This window comes from Pantherophis guttatus, chromosome 3 (assembly GCF_059756535.1).
Source record: "Pantherophis guttatus breed Tessera chromosome 3, ASM5975653v1, whole genome shotgun sequence".
Classification (NCBI taxonomy): domain Eukaryota; kingdom Metazoa; phylum Chordata; class Lepidosauria; order Squamata; family Colubridae; genus Pantherophis; species Pantherophis guttatus.
Window position 1 is genome coordinate 210,379,016 of NC_142065.1, and position 27,979 is coordinate 210,406,994.

Below are 27,979 nucleotides of genomic sequence, written 5' to 3' on the forward strand. Positions count from 1 at the left end.
AAAAGAGTTTCTGGCAGTGGTGAAACCCGAACTGGTTTGACACCAGTTTGCTGTGTGCACATGCACACTGCATGCCAAATGCACGCTGTGTGCGCATGTGCAGTGCACAGCAAATGCGTGCGCTGCATGAGCACACACATGTGCAGTATGCGCCAAAAGGAGGCTTGGGAAATTAAGTAGAAGCGAGGGGGGGTATCAGCTGTGGTGCGCAATTTAGCTTTGCTAAAGCAGGATTTCCTGCTTTCTAGCAAAGCTAAACCCCACAGCTAAACAGCTGATTGTTGGAAATACCGGTTCGGAGAAACTGGTAGCTTTTTAAACTGCAGGTTCGTCCGAACCGATAGCTTTTTTTTTAAAACTACCGGTTCGCCCAAACTGGTAGTTTTTATCGCTACCGGTTCGTGCAAACCGGTAGCATTTCACCCCTGGTTTCTGGATATTAGCGAGTGAGAGAATTCTCACGCATGGAGAAATGCACTGGCCTCAGCAGCAGGGACCAAACACAGGCAGACAGAGGTGGTTCCAGAAGAGGAGATATTTGATAAATAGATCTGTCCTGGTTAAGTACACTCCACAATATCTGCCCTTAACTACTTGAGATTACTTACAAGAGGGTGACACCAATTAAGAGGAAGAAGAGCTTATGGGTTTCTAGGAGGAGTTCAACTCAACATTCCCTCTTGAAGCATTGCTACTTCCACACACCCAACAAAAGTCTGACTGTTCACCCAAGATTTAAGAAAGGACCCAGCTGTAGATCATAGCTGCATAGCTTTCTTAAAATATATAGGTGGAGTGGACATCTTAACTTTTTTGGACTATCCCCTGCAGATACCCTGCTGTGGGTTGGGCCATGGAGTCACCATGGACATCTCTTCTGAAGAACTTCAAGGGCACCATTCCCAAGACAATTAACAGCTTTGATCTCTCAGCTGGAAAGCAATCTTGATCCAATTCCATCCCATGCTTTGGCTTTCTCAGAAGTAGGACAGCTTTTGTTTATTGGCATACAGACGATGGAGGCATTTCTGGACTTTCAGAAGAAAGACATTCTCAGCTGTAAATGCTCTGAGCGAGACTTTGTCAACAGATCTAAGGCTTCCATGATCCCTTAGAGCAGTGTTTTTTCAAACGGGACCACTTTATGATGGATGGACTTCAACTCCCAGAATTATCTAGCCAGCCGTCCTGGCTGGGGAATCTGGAGGGTTGAAGTCCACGCATTTTAAAGTGGTCAACTTTGAAAACAACAGCTTTGCCTTAAGGAATTCTGAGACCTGAGGTCCACACGTCTTAAAGTCACCAAGATGGAGAAACAGTGACCTAAATGGGCAGAATAAGCTGTAATCCATGCAGAATTTAGTATTGGCACAATACTAGACCAGAGATCGGGGTGAAATCTACTTACCTTCCTTACCAGTTCAGAAGCGCCCTTGTCATCCTCGCGCATCATGTGTTAAAACCAGGAAGTAATGACATCTGGGCGGGTGGGTGGAGCCTTACTCCGCCATTGCTACCAGATCGCCGAACCACCGGCCAAGATTGCTACTAGACCAGGTGATCCGGTCCAATCCGGGAGCATTTCACCCCTGCCAGAGATTCAAGTCCAGAGATACTTCACGAGAAGAGTCCTCCACTCCTCTACTCGCAACAGAATCCCGTATGCCACAAGACTTGAAATTTTGGGCTTAGACAACTTAGAACTATGCCGACTTTAGTCTGACCTAAGCATAGTACATAAAATTATCTGCCACAACGTCCTTCCTGTCAATGACTACTTCAGCTTCAACCACAACAATACACGAGCAAATAATAGATACAAACTCAAGGTAAACCACTCCAAACTCGATTGCAGAAAATACGACTTCAGCAACAGAGTGGTCAATGCCTGGAATGCACTACCTGACTCTGTGGTTTCTTCCCCAAACCCCCAAAACTTTAACCGTAGACCAGGGGTCTGCAACCTGCGACTCTGGAGCTGCATGTGGCTCTTTCATCCCTCTGCTGCGGCTCCCTGTCATTCAAAATATGCGTCACAACCGCCAATGTGTGACACCTGCCGGCACACGATTTATTGAACTTTTTGACCCATCTTTTTTTTTTTTCGGGGTTCAAAATGTTTTTGTGGCATGCTGAAATAAAAAATTGTTTTCTCTGTAGCAGTTCATTGATTTCATAAATGCAGCACATTATAGTTTTTTTTAAACATAGCATAAAGGTATAAGACGATATATGCAGTGTTATCTTCATTTTTAGATGTCAAAAGGGTTTTGTGGCTCCCGGTGTTTTCTTTTCTGTGGGAAACGGGTCCAAATGGCTCTGTGAGTGCTTAAGGTTGCCGACCCCTGCCTTAGATGTCTACTGTTGACCTTACCCCATTCCTAAGAGGTCTTTAAGGGGCGTGCATTAAGCACACCAGTGTGCCTACCGTCCTAATGTCCCCTTTTATACGTATCAATTTCATGTATTCATAACAGTGGTGGGTTACTCCCGGTTTGCACCGGTTTGCAAGAACCGGTAGTAAAAAAAAATTAGTAGTTCAGAGAACCGGTAATAACGTTGGCTGGCCACGCCCCTGAACTGGACTCCTGCCCGGTCGCCCGCTCGCTTACCCCACTCACCTCATCAGAGGCTTTTTTTTTTTACTTTTAAAAACATTTTTTTTACAACCTCTTCGGCTGAAAAAATGTTTTTAAAAGTTAAAAAAAATCCTCTGATGATTGCTCAGCTCAGCTGGGATCTTCAGAGGCTTCTGAAAACATTTTTTCTGCTACCTCTTCAGCTGAAGAGGTTGTAGGGAAAAAAAAATCCCTTTAAAAGCCTCTGGCGATCCCAGCTGACTTGCCTGATCGTCAGAGGCTTCTAAAAGCATTTTTTTCTGCAACCTCTTAAGGTTGTAGAAATAATGCTTAAAAAAAAAAAAGTTGGCCATGCCCACCCAGTCATATTGCCCCCAAGCCACGCCCACAAAATAAGCCACACCCACAGAACCGGTAGTAAAAAATTTTAGAACTCACCCCTGATTCATAATTATGTTTATACTAATACATGCTTGACAAAATAAATTAAAAAAAAAAACCCAATGATTTAGGTAACCAATTCAAACTGTGGCTAGAACTAATATAGACCTAGACATCAGAGAAGTTCTCTTGCAGGTGAGATTCCATAAAGTCCAAATGAGGGTTGCCACCCCAGGATTGAAGGTCTGCCCCATTGTACAAGCATTGTACACAGGAATGGATTTTCATTCGCTCAACCACAAAGAGACAGAGCTTCAATCATAGGGGAGGTGGCCACCATCTTAACTTCTAGGACACCTTCCCCACTAGGGGAGAAAGCTTCTTGGATGAGAAGCGAAACGTCTTCAAAAGAAAAGAAAAAAACAGAAAGTCCAGTTGCCTCCTGAAAAAAAGCATTTTTGGGTCAACCATGACCTGAATGACTGAGAATCTCTACAGACTTTTAGCTATACAATTTGGGATGAAAACCCTTGGAATGGTTTGGGAGCAGGAATGGATTTCCAGAAGGGGAAAAAATTGCAGACTATGGGAACCAGGAACACCACTCAGGTGACCCCGAGGATACAGATAAACCCCCAAGTGGCCTCAATGACCTTGAAAAAGGATGCAAATGACCAGCTGTCTGCAAGGAGTATAAATCCTTCCATTCCCCACCATCCAGTCAGAGCTGAAGAAGCTTCTTGGATGAGAAGTGAAACATTTTCAAAGAAAAAACAACAACAAGAAAGTCCAGTTGCCTCCTGAAAAAAGCACCTTTGGTTCTGGGACACCTGTGGATGTCTCAATCCTCCCTCTGATATCTACAGATGGCTCATCAAAGGGTACTGGACAAGAGAAGGAAGCAGGGGTGAAATCCAGCAGGTTCTGACAGGTTCTGGAGAACCGGTAGCGGAAATTTTGAGTAATTCGGAGAACCGGCAAATACCACCTCTGGCTGGCCCCAGAGTGGGGTGGGAATGGAGATTTGGCAATATCCTTCCCCCAGGAGTGGGGAGGGAATGGAGATTTGGCAATATCGTTTCCCCAGGAGTGGGGTGGGAATGGAGATTTTGCAGTATCTTCCCCCAGGAGTGGGGAGGGAATGGAGAGTTTGCAGTATCTTCCCCCAGGAGTGGGGAGGGAATGGAGATTTTGCAGTATCTTCCCCCAGGAGTGGGGTGGGAATGGAGATTTTGCAATATTCTTCCCCCAGGAGTGGGGAGGGAATGGTGATTTTGCAATATCCTTCCCCCAAGAGTGGGGAGGGAATGGAGAGTTTGCAGTATCTTCCCCCTGGAGTGGGGTGGGAATGGAGATTTTGCAATATCCTTTCCCCAGGAGTGGGGAGGGAATGGAGATTTTGCAATATCCTTCCCCCAAGAGTGGGGAGGGAATGGAGAGTTTGCAGTATCTTCCCCCAGAAGTGGGGAGGGAATGGTGATTTTGCAATATCCTTTCCCCAGGAGTGGGGTGGGAATGGAGATTTTGCAACATCCTTCCCCCAGGAGTGGGGAGGGAATGGAGATTTGGCAATATCCTTCCCCTGGAGTGGGGAGGGAATGGAGATTTGGCAGTATCTTCCCCCAGGAGTGGGGAGGGAATGGAGATTTTGCAGTATCTTCCCCCAGGAGCGGGGTGGGAATGGAGATTTTGCAGTATCTTCCCCCAGGAGTGGGGTGGGAATGGAGATTTGGCAATATCCTTTCCCCAGGAGTGGGGAGGGAATGGAGATTTTGCAGTATCCTTCCCCTGCCACGCTCACCAAGCCACACCCACAGAACCAGTAGTAAAAAAAACTTGGATTTCACCACTGAAAGGAAGGCTTTGTTTTTGACCTAGGTTTCTAAGGCTGCTGGAAAGATGGGTGAAACCCCCTCCTCCAAGTGTTAGGAAGATCCCTGAGCTGATAAAATCAAGGCATTCAGACAACCTTCACACGAACCCCAATCCCACTGACCTCTGCAATTTCTGCTCTGCAGGATGGCCATCCTTGGTCAACAGCCGCAACGTTTCCAGATGGCTGTTGAGCCGCTGCCAAGGGAAGACAGGTTTCCCAGGCTGAGTGATGGATTGTAGAGCAAGAAGAGACAACCGTATCGGTCGGCGGCTTCCAGAATGAGAAGAGAAGGCCAAGGAGGACAGCGGGGTCACAAAGGAACCGCCATTGGAAGGAAGGTCTCTGCCAGACCTTTGAGAAATCACATTTTTTTGTGACCGAGGGCCAGGGTTGCTTGGAGCTTCTCAACAGAAGAGATGCCTGTCCATGGAACTTAGAGGTCATGAGTGCAAAGACGTTATAAATTTAGCTGGGGTCTCTCTCTCTCTCTCTCTCTCTCTCTCTCTCTCCCTCCCTCCCTCCCTCCCTCCCTCCCTCCCTCCCTCTCTCTCTCTCTCTCTCTCTCTCTCTCTCTCTCTCTCTCTCTTCCGTGTTAAGAAATGCCATTCTTCTTGGGAACTGGAATGCCTTGAACTAGCTTGGCTGACTCATGACACCGTAGGGTAAATTAAGCAACGGAGACCTGGCTGGGTATAGTGGTTAAGGCATCAGGCTAGAATCTGGGAGACCACGAGTTCTAGATCGGGTGGGTGACTTTGGGCCAGTCCCTGTCTCTCAGCCTTAGGAAGCAGGCAATGGCAAACCACTTCTGAAATCTTGCCATAACTGTGGGCCATTCTCTAGAAGTCAACACTGACTTGAAAGGAAGGGAGGGAGGGAGGAAAGAAGGAGATAGAGAGGAAGGGAGGAAGAGAGGGAGGGAGGGAGGAGATAGAGAGGAAGGGAAGTAGGGAGGGAGGGAGAAAAGAAGGAAAGAAAGAGATAGAGAGGGAGGGAAATAGGAAGGGAGGGAGGAAGAAAAGGAAGGAAGGAGGTAAAGAGAAAGGGAAGTAGGGAGGAAGGGAGGGAGGGAGGGAGGGAGAGGGGAAGAAAGGAGATAGAGAGGAAGGGGAGTAGGGAGGAAGGAAGGAAAGGAGGAAGGAAGGAGATAGAGAGGAAGTGGGGAGGGAAAAGAGGAAGAAGATAGAGAGGGAAGGAGAGAGGAAGGGAGGAAGGAAGGAAGAAATGAGATACAGAGGAAGGGAAGGAGAGAGGGAGGGAGGGATGAGATGGAAGGAGGGAGGGAGAAAGAAAGGAAGGAAATAGGAAGGAAGGAGGGAGAGAGGGAGGGAGGGAGGAAGGAAGGAAGGAAGGAAGAAAGGAAGGAAGGAAGGAAGGAAGGAAGGAAGGAAGGAAGGAAGGAAGGAAGCCACACAAGAAAATAGGTCTCAGAATAAAATAGGACAAAATGGTTTAAAGGTTTTAAGTAACAGCAAAATGGTGAAAAGCAGGTTTATATAGATGTATACACACACACACATAAAAATCCGCTTTATGTTGCTCTTGGATTCCGATGGATTTTCAACCTTGTGTTATTTTTCTTGCAGCTTAACCCATATTTTTATGAATGGCATACAGAATGAAGTGAGCTGCAATTTCATAAGATTTCACAATTCACATTTTACAAAAATGTGTAAGAGTAAATCTTAGAATTCAGATCCTGGGTGAAATTAACTCTTTGCAGTATGGTATGATTCCCTTTAAAAAAGAGGAAACTTTCAAAGGAAGCTTTCTGTAAACTCTTGGTCGCATGTAAATCTTTCTTTTTATTTTTGATTCCGGGTGGGTGGGTGGGGGGATGAGGTTAATCGTTAAAGGATGAATTGGGATTAATTTCCTGGAGCACTTACTCATAAAGTTCATTTGTTCAGTTGCTCCCACTTAATTTAATCTACTTTATAAACTTGTTGTAAAAATATAGAGACACCTTTGAGGAAGATTGGACTGTTGACCAGTGAAATAATGCTAATGGATGTAATTTTTGATCTCTTCCACAAATCAAAAAGAGGGCTGTGAAAATATCTACAGACCTCTCGCATCCTGGACATAAACTGTTTCAACTCCTATCCTCAAAACAACGCTCTAGAGGACTGCACACCAGAACAACTAGACACAAGGACAGTTTTTTCCCAAACACCATCACTCTACTAAACAACTCATTCCCACAACACTGTCAAACTATTCACTAAGTCTGCATTACTATTAATCTTCTCATCGTTCCTATCACCCATCTCCTCCCATGTATGACTGTATGATTGTAACCTTGTTGCTGGTATCCTTAAGATTTATATTGACTGTTTCCCTATAACTATCATTAAGTGTTGTACCATATGATTCTTGACGAACATATCTTTTCTTTTATGTACACTGAGAGCGTATGCACCAAGAAAAATTCCTTGCGTGTCCAATCCCACTTGGCCAATAAAGAATTCTATTCTATTCTATTCTAAATAAGGAAGGAACTGGGTATGTCTAGTTTAATGAAGAGAAGGACTAGGGGAGACATGGTAGCAGCGTTCCAATATCTCAGGGGTTGCTACAAAGAAGAGGGAGTCAAACTATTCTTCAAAGCCCCTGAGGGTAGAACAAGAAGCAATGGGTGGAAACTAATCAAGGAGAGAAGCAACTTAGAACTAAGGAGAAATTTCCTGATAGTTAGAACAATTAATAAGTGGAACAACTTGCCTCCAGAAGTTGTGAATGCTCCAACATTGGAAATTTTTAAGAAGATGTTGGATAACCATTTGTCTGAAGTGGTGTAGGGTTTCCTGCCTGGGCAGGGGGTTGGACTAGAAGACCTCCAAGGTCCCTTCCAACTCTGTTATTCTATTCTAAGGATCAGGACAGGCAACCTGTTTTATAAAGTTTCTACACCATTATAATTTTATGGCTCCAGAGGAGACTGGAGTCATTTGATGGAGCTCAAGGTTAGAAGACACAATCTTATTGTGAAGCTATGGAATTATGGATGATGATGAGGAATATTATCAGACCAAATATTTGGGATGAAGGCCTCTTTATTGAAGACCATGGACCATAATCTATCAGGCAGTCCAGGGATGTTTGGTAGGTGTTGTTTTTTTTTTTACTTTTATGACCAGATGCGTGTCTAATCCTGGTTGCCATGAAACAAAAAAAATATGTTGAGATCCTAGAAAGAGTGCAGAGAAGAGCAACAAAGATGATAAGGAGTCTTTAGATTAAATCATAGGATGAATGTTTGAGGGAACTAGGTATGTTTAGTCTAATGACGAGAAGGACAAAGGTTGATATGATAGCAGTCTTTCAATATCTAAGGGGCTGTCACAGAGAAAAAGGGATCAACCTATTCTCAAATGCACCTGAGGGAAGGACAAGAAGTAATGGGTGCAATCATCAACGTGGGACATATTTCCACATGTGGTGGACATGCCCCCAAGCAAAGGCATATTGGTTAAAAATCCAAAAATGGTTAGAGGAAATGACAGGGGAAGAAATTGCTATGAAACCTGAACTATTTTTATTGGGAATTATAAAAGAGAAGATTAGGAAAGAAATTTATTTCAGAATTTCATTTGCACAAAATTGGAAACAAAGATTTGCTCCATCAAATACGATGATCATAAAAAAGGTGCTAGAATGTGCAGAAGCAGATAAATTAACAATGGAATTAAAAGGCCGAGAGGAAACGATTTATTACGAGACATGGAATAGATGGTATAACTGGTTGGAGAAACAATCCAAAATTAATGTATAAGTGTATAAACATAAGAGAAGATATGATAGAGGAACAAAATAGTTATTGCGTAATAGATAGGTATAAATTGTAGTGAATATAGAAATTAGTAAGTAATATATAAAATGTATTTATATATAGTTGGTTATAGATATTATCAAAGATGCTGGTATCGGAAAGCTGTAAAAATGTAACAAGGATGTTAAAGATGTAAATGTTGAATAAAAATTATTTTTAAAAAAGAAATAATGGGTGGAAGATTATTATTATTATTTTTGTTGTTGTAATAAGTTTTTATTTTATTTTATAACGTACAAAATTCCAATTTCATTTGAACAGTGTGTTGTCTGGGTGCAAATCATTTTAGGAAATAATCAAAGCGTTTACAACAATATTTATTGCATTAATATAAATTATATTAATATTGATAGTAATAATAACCATAATATTTGTTTACATATCAAATTAACATATCTTCTTTATATCACTGATCCTTCCGTATATTTCCTTGTTTCTAGCTCCTGTTTTCGTCAGCTAGCCATTGATAAAATAAATCCCAAGTCAAAAAACATTCAGTTTCTTTCTTTTCCTTAATCATAAGTATTAGCTTGTCCATTTCAGTGCATTCTAATATTTTTCTAATCACGACTTCATCTGTTGGGATCTCTTCACTTTTCCATTTTTGTGCAAATACTATTCTCGCTGCAGTCAATACATGCAAAATCAGATATACATTCCCTTTGTTATACTTGTCTGGTAAGATGCCCAACAAAAATACCCTTGATTTCAATTCTGTATATTCTTTTATCATTTTTTTCCAGCCATGTATGTATTTTTGTCCAATATTTTTTCACTTTTTGACATGTCCACCACATACGATAGTATGAACCAGGTGTCTGGTGACATTTCCAACAATTTGCAGAATTATCCTTAAACGTCTTTGCTAACCTTGAAGGTGGAAAATGCCATCTAGAAAACATTTTATAAATATTTTCATTGTATGCAGTAGACATTGTTAATTTATCATTTCTATCCCATAATTTCTGCCATTTATCTAACTCAATTGAATAGCAATAATGGGTGGAAGATTATTAAAGAGAGATCCAACCTGGAACTGAGGAGAAATTTCCTGTCACTGAGGACAATTAACTCGGCTTGCCTCCAGAAGTTGTGGGTGCTCCCTTGTTTGAGATTTTCAAAAAGAGATTGGATAGCCATTTGTCCATAGTATGTAGTAGAAGATCTCCTGCTTGAGGAAGGGTTGGACTAGAAGACCTCCAAGGACCCTTCCAACCCTATTATTCTGTCTATATCTATGTCTAGGGTTGAGAAGGAGGGATTGACCTAAAGTCCCCCTTAGGAGCTTCCATGATTGAGAGTTGGGGCTAGAAACACAAATTATTAATCCAACAACTTCACAATTACACCTTACTTACTGGCTGTCTGAGAGAGAGTTTATAATTAGCCTAGAGCCCCCCAGGAACCCCAGCCCTGCTTAAACGAGGGCTGGGAACTCCTTGTTCCTACTCTGGATCTTAACTCCTACATCACCCAGGTTCTCATGTTGTGCTATGTAACACAAATTTAAAAAGTAACCATGCCCTCTCTTGGGATACCACCAGGGTTTTCCTGTCATGCAGCCATCTTGGATTTGGTGAAAGAATCCAAGATGGCTGCATGGCAGCAACCACCATCTTGCTTTTTAAAAATTCCACCCTGCATACTTTCCCCCACAGGCTGTGCAACAGCAGGTAAGGCCTGCGAGATGATGGCAGTTGCCTACATCATGATCTTCTCTTCACTAGGACCAAGATTCCAGATGTAGGTCCTAGATGCCCTCTCTAGGTTGGTCAATCAATGCATTGAGGTGTGTCCTCTGAGGTTCTTATCAACGAGGGGATTTTCAATCCTCAGTTGGCTGAGGATCGCACTGGATTTTGTGTGGCATAGAACATAGATTAACAGAGATGGAAGGGACCTTGGAGGTCTTCTAGGCCAACCCTCTGGTTGAGCAGGAAACTCTATACCCATGCTGGCGAACCTATGGAATGTGTGCCAGAAGCGGCATGCAGAACCATCCCCCGTGGGATGCACAGCCTCACTGGTTCCTCTTCCGCGTTCCTGTCAGCTGGCCTTCGCACGTGCAGGAGTGCTGAAACCCGGAAGAGCAGCGTTCTGTCACGCATACACATGCCAGCACCCAAATTTCTGGGTTTTAGTCATGTGCACGCACGGCGGCCAGCTGTTCGTCAGGCGCGTGTCTGCGCCGGAAACCGGAAGTTCAGGTGCCAGCGCGCACATGCACAACAGAACACTGTTCTTCCGGGTTTTGGCGCTCCCGGGCGCACGCAGGCCAGCAAGGCCAGGCGGTACAGGCAGGATGGTTTTGCATCCCATTTCCAGCACACAGGTTGGCACGCAGTGACATAAAAGGTTAGCCAAATGTCTGTCCAGTCTCCTCTTCTTAAAAGCCTCCACTGATGGAGCACCTACAACTTCTGAAGGCAAGCCATTCTACTGATTAATTGTCCTCACTGTCAGGAAATTTCTCCTTATTCTTACTTGCTTCTCTCCTTGTTTCCATGCATTGTTTCTTTATCTTGCCTTCAGGTGCTTTGGAAAATAAGTTGGCCCCTTCATCTTTGTGGGGTCAACCTATTTTCCAAAACAGCAGAAGGCAAGGCAAGAAACAATGCATGGAAACTAATCTTGGCAGGCTAAAGGCCAACTCTCAAAAAAGGATCAAGGTAAAAAAAAACAAAAACGTTTTCCTCCCTTGTTAACCTGTTATGGCTTTGCTCATTTTCAATCTCCTTTCTTTGCAAAAATAATAACAATTTGTGTGGGGTTTTTTTTTTTTTTGGTAACAGCAACATGATTCCAGCAGTGGGTCCAACAGTATTTCTTTTAGTGTTATAGCCCTCCCTGCTGACCAAGAGAAAACCTTGCACCATTTTTTGGTTTTTCAAGCGAAGGAAGAGCAAAAGGAAAGTAGAAATTCTTAGAATTAGGTGGGGCTGAAGATTTGAATTGGGGTTTTTTTTTTTTAAGCTGGGGGATTTAAGGAAGCAAATTTCCCAGCGATAGTCACTTGGGGGTGAAACTCTGGGAAGTAAAAGTCCCAAATTCTGGAGGGGCCACACATTTGGAAAAGCAAGGAACACAGAAACATCAAAGATATTCTCAATTATCGAATACAGCTCGTCTGCCTGGAATCTGCACTGTATATTGGACATTAATACAATTGAGCGAGTCCAGAGGTATTTCACGAGAAGAGTCCTCCACTCCTCTGCTCGCAACAGAATACCTTATGCCACCAGGCTTGAAATTCTGGGCTTGGGCAGCCTAGAATTACGCCGCCTTCGGTCTGACCTAAGCGTAGTACATAAAATTGTCTGCTATAATGTCCTACCTGTCAATGACTTCTTCAGCTTCAACTTCAATAATACATGGGCAAACAATAGATACAAACTCAAGGTAGACTGCTCCAAACTCGATTGCAGAAAATACGACTTCAGCAACAGAGTGGTCAATGCCTGGAATGCTCTACCTGACTACATCCTCAAACCCTCACAGCTTCAACCTCAAACTGTCTACCGTGGACCTCACCCCATTCCTAAGAGGTCCATAAAGAGGGCGTGCATAAGCGCACCAGCGTCCCTACCGTCCTTGTCCTACTAACCCCATTTATTTGTACTCATTTCCTGTGTTCATGCCCATGTTTATACTTATACCTGTTAACTTGTACATGCTTAACAAACTAACTAAATAAAATAAAAATAAATAAATATACTAGGTGTCAACTTGCAAAGCTTTCAAGTTGCCATGAGCAGGAGGGAGGGAGAACTGAAGTGAATTCCATACATTCTTCCTGACCGCAATCAGAAGGAGGGTGTTAGGTTTCACAGCCAGCCAAAGTGGTTAATTGGAGAATGTGATTTATGAAATGGCCAGAGAGGAGGGGAGAGACAGGGTCATAGGGGAACGTAAATCTACGTAGGATCAGTCCTAACTGCATCCCAGTATTGCCGGAATGTTGCTTCTAATAAATGACTATATTTCCTTTGAAGTTTGGATCATGGCTCATGAATTAATTAGGGCATCTTTCGGAAACTTGACACTAGGTCAGCGATGTCAGACTCAAGGCTGGGTGGGGGATCTGGCCCCCAAGGCCATCCTGGAAAAAGTGAAGGACCAGCACGTGGTGCCTTTACCAAGAAAAACAGAGCTCGGGAGGGCTGTGTGCAGCCCTCCCGAGCTCCATTTTTGCTGGCAGAGGGTTGCAGGAGGCCATCACAGCCGAAAACGGGGCTCAGGAGCCTGTTTTCACTGGCAGAGCACGCAGACCACCACAGATGCCCCCGACATGAGTGACGTTGAGCTGGCCATACCCACCCTGCCCACACCTACCCCTGCCCCCCAAGGTCAAACCCCACCCTGATGTGGCCCTCAATGAAATTGAATTTGACACTCCTGTACTAGATGGAGTAGGCATTGAGTATCTCACCTGTTCTCTTCATTTTATAAGATAAGGGTTGCATGCTTATAGGGAAAAGTGAGTGAAGATTGATACAGGTCAATAAAAATGCAACAAATCACACATGCACAATGATTGCAAATGTTTGAGTTAACGCATGGAGCTTGGACATGAGATTAGAATAGTATTCAGAATAGAATAGAATAGAATAGAATAGAATAGAATAGAATAGAATAGAATAGAATAGAATAGAATTTTTTATTGCCCAAGGATGATTGGACACACAAGGAATTGTTTGTTTGTTTGTTTGTTTGTTTGTTTGTTTGTTTATTTATTTATTTATTTATTTATTTAATTTCTATACCGCCCTTCTCCCGAAGGACTCAGGGCGGTGTTCAGCCTGATTAAAAGCACAAAGACAGACAAAATTTAAAAATAATTAAAATTATTAAATAATTGGCTCAATTATAAAACCCCCAAATCTAAAATCCCACATTATACAATTAGTCTTTGGTGCATGTGCTCTCAATGTACATAAAAGAAAAGATATGCTCATCAAGAATCATAAGGTACAACACTTAATGATAGTCATAGCAATCAGGAAACAATATCAATATAAATTGTAAGGATACCAGCAAAAAGGTTACAGTCATACAGTCATAAGTGGGAGGAGTTGGGTGATGGGAACAATGAGAAGATGAGAAGATTAATAGTAGTGCAAACTTAGTAAATAGTTTGACAGTGGAGGGAATGAGTTGTTTAGCAGAGTAATGGCATTTGGGAAAAAACTGTCCTTGTGTCTAGTTGTTCTGGTGTGCAGTGCTCTATAGCGTCGTTTTGAGGGTAGGAGTTCAAACAGTTTATGTCCAGGATGCGAGGGATCTGTAAATATTTTCCGAGCCCTCTTTTTGACTCGTGCAGTATACAGATCCTCCATGGAAGGCAGCTTCAACTGTTCTAATTAACGATTTAGTCCATTAATTTATGAATATGTTAGTTCACTAATTCACTAATATTCACTGACTTCACCAACGTTCACTAATTCACTAATAAATTAATTTATTGATAAGTTAGTTCACTAATTAACTGTTCGAAGAGATTCAACAATCAACCAGTGGAAGGAATTGCTTTTGGAAGTTGGGAGGGCCCCATCACTGGAGGCTTTTAAGAAGAGGTCGGACAGCCATTTATCAGTAATAATATAAGTCTCTTGCAAGAGCAGTGGGTTGGACTAGATGACCTCCAAGGTCCCTTCAAGCTCTGTTACCGTTCCTTGGTATTTTTCAACCTAAACAACCTTAAGATGAATGGACGTCAACTCCCAATGCTGCCTGGGGAATTCTGGGAGTTGAAGTCCTCACATCTTAAAGTTGCCAAGGTTGAAAAACTCTGGATGAAAAGAGGCAATTTAGTTCATTCTCTTCCTTTCTTTCAAAATTTGAATATCTTTCTAGGGAATATTTGACACGGGCTCCTAGAACTCCCTGGAAACCACACACAATTGCTGCTGACACCTCTCCAAAGCACAATCAAAGTACAACTTAATTTCCCGGCAATCACCCGACAAAAATGATCGTCTTCTTTCGCGGATCAGTTACAGCCGACGCCAACTCTACCTTCCTCGAAATGTGAGCCCCGAGGCTTCGTAAATGGAATTCCTTCTAACAAGTCTCCAGCAAAAATCCCCTTTAAAGACTTCCCCGGGTCCATCACTCAGTAATTAAGTTTCTCTGTTTCCATTACCCAGATTGTTGGGGGCAAATATGCTGACTCTGTCAACCACTTAGTGAGGACCGTAAAGCATGTATGTCAGGTTTCGAGGTCGTCTCAAATAAATTGCATTTCAAACAAAGTCTTTGAAGCAAAATTCCCATTTATTAAGCACGACATTCTACCTCCGACTCATTGAAGCCAACACTGACTTCCAGACCCAAACCCCTCCCTTTCCGTTCCCCACTCCCCTGCACTCATTGGCCATCTTCCAAGTCATTCTACCCCTAATCTACCGCTCCAGCTCAAAGGAATTTCCCCCCTCCCATTCCATCTCCTAGGGGATATTATCTCCAGGGAAAATAAGTAGGTGAAAAGTCAAACGTCCCTTTCCAGACGCCTCCACTTCTCCTTCTTATGTCAGCACTAGAGTAAATGCAGCTTGAAGTGCTGACACTGTGAAGCGGTATATAAGTCTAAATGCTATTGCTATTAAAGAGATTTTTCAGGTGCCCACAATAGGGCAGGCTTAGCACCAAATTCTTTAGGTCCTAGGACTGTGATGGCGAACCTGTGGCACGCGTGCCAGAGATGACACGCAGCGCCCTCTCTGATGGCACACAAGTCGTTGCCCCAGTTCAGCTCTGCCACGCATGCACGCAGGCCTCCCACCAGCCAGCTGGTCTTTGGGTCTCTGCTGCGCATACACGGGGGGCAGGACACATATGGGGGACGCACACAGGGGGGCAGGGGGCATGTGTGGGGGCCGCACACGCATTGCATTTTGGGGGTTCAGGTGCGCGTGCATTTGCTTGCACGCGTACTTTGGACACTCGGTCCAGAAAAAGTTAGCCATCACTGTCCTAGGACAGTGTATAAGTGCACCAGTGTGCCTACCCTCCCTGTCCTAATATTCCTTTTTACTTCCTCTTTTCATGTATTCAAATTATGTTTATACTTTTACCTGTTATCTTATATATGCTTGACAAATAAACTTATGAAATAAACTGATGACATGGAGAAGAAGCGAGAGGACCTTGGGGTGATTTCTTTCTTTAGATATTCACACTGGGGAACAGAATATAAATTTGACTGAACTTTGACTGAAGCAGCAACCTAAAGAACGTCTGCCCACCTTTCCTCTGTCAAAATGGTTTTCCAACTGTGCGCTGATGACGTGACCTAGTTTGGTAATGAAACGTCTGCAAGAAAACCACCATGCTCGGAAAGCACCAGGGGACCCACAATCCTCCTCCTCCTCTACTTCTTCCTCTTCCTCCTCCTCCTCTTCCCCCTCCCCTCCTCGTCCCCCTCCCTCTCCCCATTTCTTCCTCCTCCTCCTCTCCACAAATTCCACTCCCTTCTAACACTGATGATGTAACCTAGTTTGGTAATGAAACGTCTGCAAGAAAACCACCATGCTCGGAGAGCACCAGGGGACCCACAATCCTCCTCCTCCTCCTCTTCCTCTTCTCCCTCCTCCCCCCTCCTCTCCTCCTCCTTCTCCTCCTCCTCTTCCTCCTCCTCCTCCTCTTCCCCCTCCCTCTCCCCATCTCTTCCTCCTCCTCCTTTCCACAAATTCCACTCCCTTCTAACACTGATGACGTAACCTAGTTTGGTAATGAAACGTCTGCAAGAAAACCACCATGCTCAGAGAGCACCAGGGGACCCACAATCCTCCTCCTCCTCTACTTCCTCCTCTTCCTCCTCCTCCTCCTCTTCCCCCTCCCCTCCTCATCCCCCTCCCTCTCCCCATTTCTTCCTCCTCCTCCTCTCCACAAATTCCACTCCCTTCTAACACTGATGACGTAACCTAGTTTGGTAATGAAACGTCTGCAAGAAAACCACCATGCTCGGAGAGCACCAGGGGACCCACAATCCTCCTTCTCCTCCTCTTCCTCTTCCCCCTCCTCCCCCCTCCTCTCCTCCTCCTCCTCCTCTTCCTCCTCCTCCTCCTCTTCCCCCTCCCTCTCCCCATCTCTTCCTCCTCCTCCTTTCCACAAATTCCACTCCCTTCTAACACTGATGATGTAACCTAGTTTGGTAATGAAACGTCTGCAAGAAAACCACCATGCTCGGAGAGCACCAGGGGACCCACAATCCTCCTCCTCCTCCTCCTCCTCCTCCTCTTCCTCTTCCCCCTCCTCCCCCCTCCTTTCCTCCTCCTCCTCCTCTTCCTCCTCTTCCTCCTCTCCACAAATTCCACTCCCTTCTGATAATGTAACCTAGTTGGGTTGTGAAACATCTGCAAGAAAACCGCCAAGCTTAGAGAATACCAAAGACCCCACAACCCTCCTCCTCCCCTCTCGCAAACAGCACTCCCTTCTAGCACTGATGCTGTTCCCTAGTTTGGTAATGAAACATTTGCAAGGAAACCACCAAGGTCAGAGAGCACCAAGGACGCCACAATCCTCCTCCTCCTCCTCCTCCCTGCAACCCCTGCAAGAAAATCACCAAAATGAGAATAACATCAAGGACCCAAAAGCCCTCCTCCTCCTCCTCCTCCTCCCCCCCTCCCGTGTGAAAAACAGTCATGTCAGTGTTTTTTCAGTACTGTTGTAACTTCGAACCATCACTACGAACAAAGAACTGATGTAAGGTGAGGATTACCTGTAAATTGAACTTCGTAGCAAGCTGCTGGAAATTTAGCCAGTGGTGGGTTTCTAATATTCTTACCATCAGTTCATCCCGCGTGTGCACACTTGCTTCGCGCACGCACGCGCCTTCCGTGGATGCACCCTGGCTTCTGCGCATGTGCCCGGCCTTGAAAATGTGGATAAATAGGACGGTATTATGCCTAAGGGCGATGGCGGGGGGATGGAGAAGTGGCCGGGGCAGAGACAGAGAGATACAGAGAGAAAGGGGGAGAGAGAGAGAGATGTCAAAAGGGTTTTGTGATTCCCGTTGTTTTTTTAACAACCGGTTCTCTGCCCTAATGATTGGTTGGGTAGGTGTGGCTAGGGAGGATCATGTGACTGGTGAAAGTGAGTGACGTCAAGTTGGCCACGCCCACTTGACGTGGGGTGGGGGCCAGGGGCAGTTGCCGCTACCGGTTCTCCTGAACCAGTACGAACCGGCTGAATATCACCTCTGCTTTTAGCAAACATGGAATTGTTTTGCAGTCACCCTTGTTAAGGATATTGTTGTTGTGTTACCAACCAGCAGAGTGTAGAGCACAGAGAAACGTTGCTGAGAGCAATGAATAAGAGATATGCAAACTGGTTTATCAAAAGTTTACTTTATAGTGGAAAAACAATCTCATAGTCTTTAAATTAATCCAAGTCTTTGCCAGTTAAATCAGTCCAGTGATACAAAAACTCTTCTTACCACACAAACAGTAGTTGGTTAGAATAACAAACTCACTCTGGTTCACAAACCACGATGGCAGCAGATCCATCCAACCGATGATAGCACAATGGTTGCAACTCCACACACAATGGTAGCTTATCATCAACTGAATACGTTACAGTACCTTTCTTAAATACGTTCACAACTAATTACAGCATAACTCAGCATTACCACGAATCAGCAGTAAAACTTTAAAGTCACACAATACATATTCATATTAAATTCCTTGACAATTTCAGTAACAAATCATGACTGGAAAAAAAAAATCCGCTCTATTTTTGCGAACACAATACATCACCTTGCTGGTGCTCACCGTTTCTGGAGAAGAATAACCCACTAATTTGCCTTACTGTGATGGTATCCAATCACAGATAAAGAATGTACAGTAGTGAGATGCCAGTCTATAATAAATTGAAGAGAAATAAAGTTTTCCCATGAGAAGAGAAGGACTAGGGGGTATGATAGCAGTCTTCCAATATTTGAGGGGCATCTCTGGCACACATGCCATCAGTTCGCCACCACAGTCCTAGGACCTAAAAGAAGAGGCGGCCAACCTATACTCCAAAGCACCAGAAGACAAGACAAGAAGCGATGGGTGGAAGCCAATCACGGAAAGAAGCAACCTAGAATTAAGGAGAAACTTCCTAACAGGGAGGACAATTAACCAGTGGAACAGCTTGCCACCAGAAGTTCTGGGTGCTCCAACACTGGAGGTGTTTAAGAAGAGATTGGGTAGTCACTTGTGTTGTGGCTCCGTTACCTGAGCCTGTGTCATCGGCAGGAGAGGACTCCGAGAGTGAAGGAGAGGAGTTGGCAAGGCCTCCCTCTTCAGGACCCTCCTCTCTGGCAATGCCTTTGGTGTCCGCCAAAGGGCAAGAGATAGGGCCGGGGCCAAGCACGTCCACGCAGCCACAGATGGACAGTGATGAGGGTAATGAGTCTTGGCTGGATCCACGCCAGCGTCGCAGAGATAAACGCGCGCAACAGAAGAAAAGGCGTGCCCGAGATTAGGCTGAGTCATTGGACCATACCCCACAGGGTATAAAAGGGAGCGTGGTGGCCAGTCAAACCTTGTGATGAACAAAGCTAAAAGCTTCCACGCCATTCTGCATTGCCGGACTTTTGCTGGATTATCCCTGGACTTGATTGACTCCGTAATTATTGAGCTGTTTCTTTTGATGTACCAGGAGTGGGGAGAAGTTATCTCTCCTCTTCGTAAATAATAAACTCTTGGCAGGCAGCCACTAGGTTGTTGCCAAGTTCCGTTATCATAAGGAAAAGGATTTTGCCAGCTGGTTTGGTCTTTAACTCTTGAACGTCTGTTGGTGTGTGTGCGTGTGGGTGGGGACAGAACAACTTGTCTGAAAAGGTGTAACAGTCCAACCCTCTACTGCTTGAGAAGAGGGTTGGACTAGAAGACCTCCAAGGTCTCTTCCAGTTCTATTCTGATTGCTTGATTACCTGGAGTATTTATAGAGCTTGTTAGTCATTCTTATACTGCATAAAACGTAAATTTGCAAGAAAGCCAAATAAAGAATATTTGGAGAATAGCTTGACTCCCTCTTCTTCGTGGCAGCCCCTCAATATATTGGAACACTGCTATCATGTCACTCCCTACTCCTTCTTTTCATTAAACTAGACCTTAAACACTCAAAGAGCCATTTGGACCCGTTTCCCACAGAAAAGAAAACACCGGGAGCCACAAAACCTGGGTGGGCGTGGCCAACTCGACGTCACTCACTTTCACCAGTCACATGACCCCCCCCCCAGCCACACCTACCCAGCCGGTCATTAGGGCAGAGAACCGGTTGTTAAAAAACAACGGGAACCACAAAACCCTTTTGACATCTCTCTCTCTCTCTCCCCCTTTCTCTCTGTATCTCTCTGTCTCTGCCCCGGCTGCTTCTCCATCCCCCCCGCCATCGCCCTTATCTTCTCAGGCCAGGCAAGGAGTGACTGGGAGGGGAGGGAGAGGGGCGGGGCCAGCCAGTGGTGGGATCACCTGACAGGGAGCCACAGCAGAGGGCCCGAAGAGCCGAATCCCTGCAACCGTTCTACAAATGTTTTAGCCTCCAGCCCCTTAATCATCTTTCTTGCTTTTCTCTGCACTCTTTCTAGAGCAGTGATGGCTAACCTTTTTGCCATCGTGTGCCAAAAGCTGGGGGAGTGCGGGGTAGTCACGTGCGCGTATGCCCACACCCATAATTTTAGGTGCCCTGCCCCCCCATGCATGCACGTGCGATCCCGCCCATGTTCCTCCCCCCCACTTTTGGCATGTGAGAGCATGGTAGGCACGGTAGGCCTATTTTTTGCCCTCCCCAGGCTCCAGAGGCTTTCTAGGAGCCTGGGGAGGGCAAAAACAACCTTCCCTACCCCAACAGAGGCCCTCCAGAGGCCGGAAACAGCCCGTTTTCCAGTGGGCCCAGAAGGCCCAAAAATCAGCTGGCGAGCACACACATGCATGCTGGAGCTGAGCTTGGGCAACGCTCGCGTGCCCACCAATATGGCTCCGCGTGGCACCTGTGGCACGTGTGCCATAGGTTCGCCATCACGGTTCTAGAGTCTCAACATCTTTTTTTACATCGTGGCGAGCAAAACTGGATGCAGGATTCCAAGTGTGGCCTTACCAAGGCATTATAAAGCACTAATAACACTTCACGTGATCTTTAGAATTTAGAATAGAATGAATGAGTTGGAAGGGACCTTGGAGGTCTTCTAGTCCAGCCCCTTGCTCAAGCAGGAAACCCTGAACAATTTCAGACAAATGGTTGTCCCATCCCTTCTTCAAAACCTTCCAAACTCTTCTTCAAAGCTTAAAATTTCCTGACAGTTAGGATAATTAACCTGTGGAATCAGGTTTGCCCTGTTATAACTCACCATCCCGAATCCTTCTCATCTACCTGACGAGGTGGCTCAAGTAGCTAAGACACTGAACTTGCCAATCAGAAAGGTCGGCAGTTCGGCAGTTCGAATCCCTAGTAGAGGTCTCCTGCGTGAGCAGGGGGTTGGACTAGATGACCTCCAAAGTCCCTTCCAACTCTGTTACTGTTAAAACCTTTCCAGCTACAGAGAACTGAGGTTCTTTCATGGGCAAAAATGAGCTGCGTGATCTCTGAGTGTCTCCAAAGTTTTTCCATGCAGTGGAAGAAAAACGAGGTAACCCTAGCCAGATTTCCTGGAACCAATTGCTACTTGCGGCGACAAAGAGTTTTAAACCCCAAATCCAACCTGTGGGATTCTCTCTGTTTACAGCTAGTCCTCAACTTTACAACAGTTCGTTTAGTGACCATTTGAACTTATAACGACACTGAAAAAAAGTGACTTACGACCCTTGTTCCCCCTTATGACCGTGGCAGCATCCCCAAGGGTCATGTGATTAAAATTCAGGCGCAATTGGCAAATGACTCGTATTTATGACAGTGACTTATATGTCCCGGGGTCACCTGATCCCTTTTTGCGACCTTCTGACAAGCAAAACTCCATGGGGAAGCCGGATTCGCTGAATAACCGTGTTGCTAACTTAACAATGGCTGTGATTCACTTAACAACGATGGCAAGAAAGGTCATCACATGGGGGCAACACTCACCGAACAACTGTCTCGCTTAGCAACAGAAATGTGGGGATCAGATGTGGTCATATATCGAGGACTACCATGTTTCCCTGAAAATAAGACAGGGTCTTATATTAATTTTTGCTCCAAAAGACGCATTAGGGCTTATTTTCTGGTTAGGTCTTATTTTGGGGGAAATACGGTACTAAACGCATCCATCTGGCTGTTCTGCCCCAGCTACGGACCCCAAAGAACGCAGCACACACAAAGTCCGTTCAAACCTTATTTTACTAAATAAACCAGTCATTTACAACAACGGCTGTTAATTAACTGCATTAACAGCTGCCAAGAATTCAAAAAATAATAACTGAAAGCTTATTATGGTTGGCAGAATGCCCAGAAGCAATTTGCAGGAAGCTGATAAGATAAGCAAGGCAAGACACGAAGGTATGTGAACGGAGTTGTTCCCTGCAAATTGCTTAAGTTGGCATTCCTCCTTAAATAGGCTAAGGGGGTGTCCAATTAGCCCCAAGCCTTACTCTCGAGGAGACCTCCTCCTGAGGAGCCACTCCTGCCTTTTGGCAGCTCTGCCCGCCCGTGCATCGAGAAGAGGCTCCTCCTCTTCGTCCTCTTCACTTAAGGGAGCTTCTGGAGGTTCTGGCTGAATCCCCACCTCTGTCACCACATCTTCTCCAGCCTCCTCATTGTCTGACTCGAGTGCCAGCTGCACAGACTGCTAGCGCAGCCCCACACCAGCCTCCTCGCTGTCGGAATCAGCTACAATCTGCACAGGCTGCTGACGGGCCACAATACTGGCTGACAATCTTAACTGGGGCTTATTTTGGGGGTAGGGCTTATATTACGAGCATCCTGAAAAATCATGTTAGGACTTATTTTCCGGTTGGGTCTTACTTTGGGGGAAACAGGTTACCTACGCTCTCTTTATCAATCTTCTGTTTCTATCTACGCGGAGCTGAGCAGTGAATCCTGCAGGCCGATGAGAACAGGAGTTATACAAAAACCTGGCTCGTCCTTTATGGCATGTACGGCATTCATGCCCGGATAAAGCCAGGCTCTCACTCCATCCATCTGGCTGACCACACTGAGGCTCTGATTGTATAACTGCCCTCTTCCCCGGAACATACATGACATGATCCGTGTGGGGAGGGACTCCTGCCAGCCCTTTTTTCCTGGCTAACTCAAGGTCAGCCTAGAAACCGGAGGCTGAATTTATGAATTTTTGATGGGAAGCCTGCAGATTGTAAGGCAGGGGGCCAGGCAGCAGCATCTCATCCTGGATGGCCTACAGTTTTGCAAATAAATATTGATATGATGAAAAGAAGGACTACGGGGAGACACGATAGCAGTCTTCCAATATCTCAGGGGTTGCCACAAAGAGGAGGGAGTCAAACTATTCCCCAAAGCCCCTGGAGGCAGGACGAGAAGCAATAGATGGAAATGAATCAAGGAGAGAAGCAACCTAGAACGAAGGAGAGATTTCTTGACAGAACAATTAACCCGTGGAACAGCCTGCCTCCAGATGTTGTGGGTGCTCCATCAAGTTTTCAAGAAGAGACATGACAGCCATTTGTTCAGAATGGTACAGAGTCATCCAAGCATATTTAGCTGATAACATGGGCCTGCATACATTCTTCAAAATTGGAATGAATACAGAGACAGACTGGGACAAATGCAAAGGCTCAGATAACCTTATGCATGGGTTGAAAGAAAATCTCTCTCTCTCTCTCTCTGTTTTTTTGTCTGTCTGTCTCTCACTCTCTCACTCTCTGTCTTTCTCTGTCTCTCTCGCTCTCTGTTTTTCTGTCTGTCTGTCTGTCTCTCACTCTCTCACTCTCTGTCTCTGTCTCTCTCTGTTTTTCTGTCTCTCTGTCTCTCACTCTCTGTCTTTCTCTGTCTCTGTCTCTCTCTGTTTTTCTGTCTCTCTGTCTCTCACTCTCTGTCTTTCTCTGTCTCTGTCTCTCTCTCTCGCTCTCTGTGTCTCTGTTTTTCTGTCTCTATGTCTGTCTGTCTTTCACTCTCTCACTCTCTGTCTCTCAGTCTCTCTCTGTTTTTCTGTCTGTCTGTCTCTCACTCTCTCTCTCTCTGTTTTTCTGTCTGTCTGTCTCTCACTCTCTCATTCTCTGTCTTTCTCTGTCTCTCTCTCTCGCTCTCTGTTTTCTGTCTGTCTGTCTCTTACTCTCTCACTCTCTGTCTTTCTCTGTCTCTGTCTCTCTCTCTCTGGTTTTCTGTCTGTCTGTCTCTCACTCTCTCACTCTCTGTCTTTCTCTGTCTCTCTCTCTCGCTCTCTGTTTTCTGTCTGTCTGTCTGTCTCTCACTCTCTCACTCTGTCTCTGTCTCTCTCTCTCTGTTTTTCTGTCTGTCTGTCTCTCACTCTCTCACTCTCTGTCTTTCTCTGTCTCTGTCTCTCTCTCTGTCTCTCTCTCTCTGTGTCTCTGTTTTTCTGTCTCTATGTCTGTCTGTCTTTCACTCTCTCACTCTCTGTCTCTCTGTCTCTCTCTCTGTTTTTCTGTCTGTCTATCTCTCACTCTCTCACTCTCTGTCTTTCTCTGTCTCTCTGTCTCTCTGTCTGTCTCTCTGTATCTGTCTCTTTCTGTTTTTCTATCTCTATGTCTGTCTGTCTCTCACTCTGTCTTTCTGTCTCTCTCTGTGCTTCTCTCTCTCTCTGTGTGTGTGTCTCTCTCTCTCTCTGTGTCTCTGTCTTTCTCTTTGTGTGTGTATCTCTGTCTGTCTGTCTCTGTCTCTCTCCCTGTGTGTGTGTGTGTGTGTGTGTGTGAGAGAGAGAGAGAGAGACAAACAGACAGACAGAGACAGAGAAGAATGGGAGAGATTAATGCACTTTGCACCAGAATATCAACCTTAAGGAAGCATTGTGCCACTGGGTGTTGATTTGGCAATGGGTCCTTCCAGGTAAGCTCTGTTTCCCTTTCATCTGCAGAAGTGGTCCATGGATGGTCCCACAGGTGGGGGAGCCAAGGGGATGCATCCAGCATTTCATCCAGCAGAGGATGAAAAAGTCAATGGTCATCACTGCCTTCCCCTTTTTATGTGCACTGTGCCGGGGACACACATCATGCAATGGTGGCCATCATCTTGACTTTTTGGTCCTCAACCCTTCAGTAGTCACTCCTGTCAACCAGAATTTCTACAACTCTTCCCTATCTAAGAAAAGAGGGAGATATACTATATTTTCCCCAAAATAAGACCTGGTCTTATATTAATTTTTGCTCCAAAAGATTCAATATGGCTTATTTTCTGGTTAGGTCTTATTTTGGGGGAAATACAGTACTAAACGCCTCCGCCTGCTGATGATCTTAACTGGGGCTTATTTTTGGAGTAGGGCTTATATTAGTAGCATCCTGAAAAATCATGCTAGGGTTTATTTTCCAGTTGGGTCTTATTTTCGGGGAAACAGGGTAGATATCTCCGTATCTTCCTATCCATATTCCATCTCCATATCATAGACTGGATATGTCTTGTTTAATGAAGAGAAGGACCAGGGGTGACATGATAACAGCCTTCCAATATTGGAGGGGCTGCCAAAGAGAGGAAGGGGGACAACCAACTCTCCAAAGCACCTGAGGGCAGGACAAGAAGCAACGGATGGAAACTAATCAAAGACAGATCCAACCTAGAATTAAGGAGAAACTTCCTAACAGTTGGAATAATGAATCAGTGGAACGATTCACCTCCAGAAGTTGTGGATCACTGGAGGTTTTTAAGAAGAGACTGCCTGAGCAGGAGATCGGATTAGAAGACCTCCAAGGTCCTTTTCAACTCTGTTCTTCATTGGAAACCTTTTCAACGCAATATTTCCAATACTTGTTGACCGATAATTTGGATATTTGTTGACGGATAATTTCTAGACAGTATGTTATATGTCTGGGTTTTTTTTTATTCACACTTGCCATTTTGACTTAATGTCTTGGAGAAATGAATTCACTTTTGAGTTACTCAATCGCCTTGTTTTGTTAGCCTCAGCCCCAGGAGATGCAGACTTTTCGCAGTCAACATTCATGCACGCATATTTTCAACTCAAGACAATGAGTTGTAACCACATTCCAGAAATAAAGTCCATTTCACCCATAAGATCCTCTTTCCTCTCCTTCCACAATCTCCCAGGTTCCAGTTTGATCTTGCAGAAAGAGCAAGCCGGATCCCCAGATCCCACCGCCTGTGGATTTTTGTGATTTCCCCCAATCTGAGCGACTTTGCCATCGGCTTACAAATGCAACCAAAGCAATCAAATCTTTCTCAGGATCTGCAAAAGTCGATTGCCAGGAAATCTACTGGCAGAGCAGCTAAAACTTCAGGAATTAGGGCTTGGATTTATGCTAATTTCTGCCCTTTGCATTTTCTGAGGTCTCCCGCCATGGACACGTTTCCATGGGCTTTCTGGCTTTTTGCCTCAATCTTTTCAATCCACTGCACCTAAAAGACATTCAGTTTCAGTAGGTGTCCTGCAGTCCATACTACATCCCAAACTCAGGTGCCTTCTTACAACTTGCTGGACCTCATGGATAACATGATGAAAAGATTGAATCTTCCTTATTCCTCCCTCTCCCTCTCTTCTTTCTTTCTTTCTTTCTTTCTTTTTTTCTTTCTTTCTTTCTTTCTTTCTTTCTTTCTTTCTTTCTTTCTTTCTTTCTTTCTTCTCTCTCCCTTTCTCTCTTCTTTCTCTCTCTCTCCCCCTCTCTTTCTTTCTATCTCTATTTTCCTCTTATTCTCTCTCTCCACCTCTCCCTCCCTCCCTCTCCCTCTTCCACTCTCCCTCTCCCTCCCTCCCTCTCCTTTCTTTCTCTCTCTCTCTCTTTCTTTTTCTTTCTTCTCTCTCCCTTTCTCCCTTTCTCTCTTCTTTCTCTCTCTCTCCCCCTCTCTTTCTTTCTATCTCTATTTTCCACTTATTCTCTCTCCACCTCTCCCTCCCTCACTCCCTCCCCCTCTCTCTTTCTTTCTTCTTTTTCTTCTCTCCCTTTCTCTCTTCTTTCTCTCTTCTCTTTCTCCCTTTCTTTCTTTCTTATCTCTATTTTCCTCTTATTCTCAATCTCTCCCCCTCTTCTTCCTTCCTTCCTTCCTTCCTTCCTTCCTTCCTTCCTTCCTTCCTTCTTTCTTTCTCTCTCTCTATTTTCTTCTTATTCTCTCTTTCTCTCTCATTCTCTCTCTGTCTCTGTCTCTGTCTCTCTCTCTCTTTCTCTTTTTTACACTGAGCTCCAGTTTCTCTTGTGCCAATGCCGCTGCCCATCACCCCCAAATCTTTACCTGCCTGTTCTCCTGGGCTGAAGAAGCTCCGATGCAGATCCCCCTTCCAGGCTGAAGATGCAACCAGCAGTTCTCGTAACTCCGGAGGGCTAAATCAATCTTTTAGCAGCGAAGCTTTGGGGTTTACTTTGAGATTGACGTCAGAGTTCTTTTTCCAGCATCCAAAAAAATTTGGCAAAAGGCAGGAAGGGAAGTAGACTCATGCCCTGCTTTAAAACCGTCCTTACGACTGGGAAATTATTGGGCGGCCAGAGCGTGTCTCCAGTAAACAGCCGCTGTAATCGCCCATTTATATCTGCCCTGATTTACTGATTGCACCTCTTTTGCTCTTCATTGGGGGGAATTCAGGCAGAAGAGTTTATGGGCAATTGACTTTTACGAGGATGAGTTTTAACTAGGAAATCATTGTGTAGCTTTTCAGAACATTTTGTAAACTCTCTCAGACAAAAAATCTGGCCGAGGCATGGGTCAGAGTAGCGCAGCCATGGGCCATCCAAAGGATTTATGGCTTGGTTTCTTGGAGGGAAGTTAAAGCAAGTGGGTCTTTTTTTAGCTTAAGAAAAAAGGATTTCTCAGAAGGAACATAGTAAAGCTTGTAAAATTAGACTGCAGGGAGAAAGAGATGGAAGGAAGGAAGGAAGGAAGGAAGGAAGGAAGGAAGGAAGGAAGGAAGGAAGGAAGGAAGGAAAGGAAGGATTTAATATGCTGCCAGAGTCCCCACAGTTTCTTAATCTTGATAATTGACTATGTAAAGGAGCACAAAATAACCATTCCCAGGGACTTAATTCACACAACATATTTTAATAGATTAACAGTTGGAAGGGACCTTGTAGGTCATCTAGTCCAACCCCCCACCCAAGCAGGAGACCCTACACCATTTCTGACAAGATGGCAGTCCAGTCTCTTCTTGAAAGCTTCCAGTGATAAAGCTCCCACAACTTCCGAAGGCAACTTCTGTTCCATGGGTTGATTGTTCTCACTGTCAGAAAGTTCCAGGTTGAATCTCTCCTTGTTCAGTTTCCATCC

At 44.9% G+C, this 27,979-nt stretch overlaps 1 protein-coding gene across 1 annotated transcript in view; it reads right to left on the reverse strand.

The window, feature by feature from the left end:
* Positions 1 to 27,049, reverse strand: part of GPR20 (G protein-coupled receptor 20) — a 47,747-nt gene extending 20,698 nt beyond the window's left edge. Inside the window, exon 1 of the mRNA XM_034420108.3 lies at positions 26,954 to 27,049. The gene's annotated coding sequence lies outside the window, so the exon portion shown is untranslated. The remainder of the gene's footprint in view (positions 1 to 26,953) is intronic.
* Between the last annotated feature and the right edge of the window lie 930 nt (positions 27,050 to 27,979).